Source organism: Capsicum annuum, chromosome 11 (genome assembly GCF_002878395.1).
Source record: "Capsicum annuum cultivar UCD-10X-F1 chromosome 11, UCD10Xv1.1, whole genome shotgun sequence".
In the NCBI taxonomy this organism is placed as follows: Eukaryota; Viridiplantae; Streptophyta; class Magnoliopsida; order Solanales; family Solanaceae; genus Capsicum; species Capsicum annuum.
The window spans coordinates 50,007,761-50,012,090 of record NC_061121.1 but is presented as its reverse complement, the minus strand read 5'-3'; the positions used below and the strand labels follow the sequence as shown (position 1 = coordinate 50,012,090).

The window sequence follows — 4,330 nt, the reverse complement described above, 5'->3', positions numbered from 1 at the left end:
TATAATTTGATAGCGACCGCATTGTATTTTCTTGGATGGTATAGTGCGGGTGACATCATTGACCTAATCTATATATGTATAAGAGGCATTACAAGTTGATGATGTGGCACGCCTCAATGGTCAGGAGACATATTTATCTTTATTATAGTTTTTTGAATTACTTTTTTCAATTTTAATTCATTACCGTCTATTTTTCTAATTAATTAACCATTAACCCAGAAAAATCCTCCGTCTTCCACATCTTCCCCTCCTCATGGCTTTTCTTGATTACACCTTTTTGGTGTTGGCATTTTCTTAAGCTGTGATGGAGGAATTAATCTTCATTCTTATAATAGAACTCAGAAATAAAAACGAGACATGATATAGAACTGGGGGGTTTTGTAAAGGATGTTTTCCCTTTTTGCTATGTCCATGATATCTTTCTCCATTCATAATAAACCAAATACCCTGGGGTTTTTTGCTCGTCCTTCAGTAAGGAAGAAATAACACAACCAGGTAGCTATTTTTTAAAGATCTTCAAACTTAAAAGAGGTTTTTTAATTTAATTGATGTTGACTGATCTAATAAAATAGGTTGTGATGATGATTTTCTTCTTTATGTACTATAATCTACTTCATTGTATTGAGAAAATGACATATTTGACACTTAGATTCAAAAAATATTTCAAGGGAAACTATGAAATAGATCTGAGATAGAAGTGCAGAGGCAAAAGTTTTCTAGCATGTCTAGGAGAGCACAACTTATTGAAAACTTTAATATTAATAGCATTCTGATAGAGAAATAGATGTTTACAAACTGAATGAATAGTAAGAATTTATTGGAGCCTAATTGGAGTGTTAACATACATATTATCTTTTTCTTCTTAGATTTTGATTAATAGAATTTCAATAGAGGAAGAGATGTTTACGAAGACATGAAAAATAACTAATGATAAATCTCCTCTATATAGCTCCACAAAAAAATATATTTAAATTTAACCATGTCTATACACTGAGAGATGATCAAAGTGTGTTCCCTTATACAAGATTGAGAAAAAAACAAACAATAAAAAAGTTGTTATCCCACTAATAGTTTTATCATATTTTAACAAGTATTGTCTATGTCGATGCTTCACCGATGGTAATTTCAGTTTTAGACGATCAAACTATATGTATCTTTACTTATGGACAAACAGGAACAGGAAAAATATTCACCATGGAGGGTACAAAAAGGAATAAAGGAGTCAAGTACAGGATTCTCGAAGAATTGTTTAAATCACGAAGGAGAGGTGAGAAACTTTCACCTATTACATATTTGTCAGTGTGCTTAAAGTCTACAATGAGCAGATTAGGGACCTATTAGCTCCACAGACAACATCAAAACGGTAAAGTTCTTCTCTTATATTGGAGCTTGTAACTATTATGTTATGAGTGAAATGTTGTTATGCTTTGACACAATAAGATTTGTTCTCTTTAATTGATAAACTTTTAACTTTTTGGTATCATTTTAGGTTGGAGATAAAACAAGCTTCGGAAGGGCTTCATCATGTTCCAAGACTTGAAGAAGTTAAAGTAGAGAGTATCAAAGAAGTCTGGAATGTTCTACAAACCGAAAGTAGTGCACGGGCTGTTGGATTCAACAATGTGAAAGAGTACAATAGTCGTTCTCACTGGTAAAATAGATTGTGTTTCTAATTGGACTCTTATTGCATATTTTCAGTCATTTGGTGTTACTAGCTGACTACTTATTTGTTTATTATTCTTCATGATTTTTCAGCATGCTTTGTATTATGGTAACTGCCAATAATGTGATCGACGGTGAATGCACAAAGAGAAAGCTTTGGCTTATGGATTTAGCTGGTAGTGAAAAGTTATTCTCCCTCTAATATTTCCATCTTTTAGCAGGTGTTGTCTATTAGATGTTTCACCGATTGTTATTTCAGTTTTAGACTATTACAATGTATGTATCTTTACTTATGGATAAATGGAAAGACAAAACATTCATTATGGAGGGTACAAAAGGGAATAGGGGAGCCAAGTATAGGACTCTCAAAGAATTATTTAAAATTGCAAAGTAGAGAAGTGAAACTTTCAAGCTTTTGTGTTACAAGTGAAATGTCGTTACACTTTGACACAATAAGATTTCTTCTCTCTAATTATTGAACTTTTAAATTTTTGGCATCATTTTAGGTTAGAGATAAAACAAGCTCCGGAAGCACTTCATCACATTTGAGAACTTGTAGAAGCTAAAGTAGAGAATATCAAAGAAGTCTGGAATGTGTTATAAATTGGAAGTAGTGCACGGGATGTTGGATCAAACAATGTGAATGAGCACAGTAGCCGTTCTCACTGTTAAAATAGATTCTGTTTCTAATTGGCCTCTTATTATACATTTCCACTCATTTGGTATTACTAAATAATTATTTATCTGTTCAATCTTTTTCATCATTTTCAACATACTTTGTAACATAGTAACTGCCAAAATTTATCGATGGTAAATGCACAAAGAGCAAGCTTTGGCTTATGGATTTAGGTGGTAGTGAGAGGCTTGTAAAAATTAATGTCCAAGGTGATAGGCTGAAGGAAGCTCAAAACATCAATAGGTCACTTTCGTCTCTAGGAGACATGATATCAGCTTTAGTAAATAGAAGCAGCGATATTCCATACAGGTAACACGCAACCATTTCTGATTGTAGGTTTCTATTGGGTTATTGAATATTACATCCTGACAATTTTTTTTTATCATCAGAAACTCCAAGTTGACACCTCTACTCCAAGATTCACTAGGGAATCAAATAGTTCAAAGTTTGATTTCCAAATACACACAGTATTGCAAGTCGTAAGATCCTGATTTCCAAAGTTCAACGTTTACTAAATTGAACTTCCCTGTAGGTGGGGAATCAAAGCATTGATGTTTGTACAGATCAGCTCATCTGATAAGGACTTAAGTGAAACTATGTTGATTTGGGTCATGTAAGAAAACAAGTTGATACTGGCGAGCTCCAAAAGTTGAAACTAATGGTTTGTAGAATGCCTTTAAAAATTCTTTGTATTGAATTCTATTCAACCAATTACATAGGAAGGAGGGGGTCTGCTTTTCTGAAAACAAGAGGAAAGGTTCATTTGGTTTTGCTAAATTTATAGGGAAGTAGTTCACCTAAACTTCAATATAGAAATCTAAAATTATCTTTCATTCTGTTAGGCATCAAGCTGCTGATAAGAGAACTATAAAAGAAATATTTTTCACTGCACTATGAGATCAGGATCATTATTATCATTATTTTTCCAAGCGTAGTAATATAAGAATACCAATTCTACTTCTTTACATGATAGTTCAAAAATTCATTCGAAAAGTGATAGTTTACTTCCCTTTGCACAACTCATAAAAGTACATAGCCTTAGATGGTTGATAAACTTATTTTTTTGGAGAGTGGATGATTTTTTTTACCAAATTTTTATCATTATTTGAATATTTTATTTGTTTAACTCTCTTAAAAGATTTAGTTTTCTTGTATGTTGATATAGCCTATTTGAAATACACTTGAACGAATGTAATTGTCTTTTATGTTGTTGCTTTAATATATCGTGCTTAGATATGATGTTGATTGTATATATTTTGTTTGATATTGAATAAATTCTCTTTTTAAAAAAATAATGTTAAGCCACATTTTTACTGGCCAATTAGTAGTTTAACAACATTGTGATTTTTTAATCTGAAGGATGAACTGATTTCAGATCTTCTTAAAAAGGAGCAACCTACGAGTAAGTGGGAGGATCAAAATGAACCTTCTCAATAAAGTTTGTGTGTTTTTATTGAACAATACAGTTATTGAGTTATTTATTTTTCATTATGTTTTAGCAACTTATCTAACTAATTGTAGTCAAGCATATTGCCTAAGCAGGAATTTACTTCTACTAATTAACATGACAAGCATATTAGCTTTCCATCAACTTAATTATTTGAAACTGGATGATTATTGAATGCATATAATAGTCTTTTTATGCTCATATTATGTGCCTCTTTCAGCTATCTAGGCAATATAGCTTGGCATGGTGAAGGAAGATCAATAGGAACTTGAAAGAAAATGACAGGTTCATTTTTTTTCTTTTTTGGTTGTCATTACTATTATAATTTTATGCCAATTAAATTTATTTGTATGTGCTCCGGTATAATTAACTGTGTATTTAGGATCAAATTTCCGATTCCACATTTGTACCTTCCCCTCCCCCCCTTCCCTCCCATTTGGCCTTTTTTACTTTCTTGAAATGGTAATAATTTTGGTCTCTTTAGACTTCAGAGGATGGCTTGTTTTCTTGACAAAGGAAAAAAAGTTTAGATTGGTTGGTTTTTA

At 31.9% G+C, this 4,330-nt stretch overlaps 1 long non-coding RNA gene across 2 annotated transcripts; it reads left to right on the top strand.

The window, feature by feature from the left end:
• Positions 1 to 224: 224 nt before the first annotated feature.
• On the top strand, positions 225 to 1,963 carry LOC107847261. Of its 2 annotated transcripts, none has more exons than XR_001667384.2 (4): positions 225 to 495; positions 1,175 to 1,267; positions 1,490 to 1,651; positions 1,756 to 1,963. It is a non-coding gene; the product is annotated as an uncharacterized LOC107847261 (long non-coding RNA). The 2 variants fall into 2 exon arrangements; XR_001667385.2 differs by having other exon boundaries at positions 1,175 to 1,363.
• Positions 1,964 to 4,330: the final 2,367 nt, after the last annotated feature.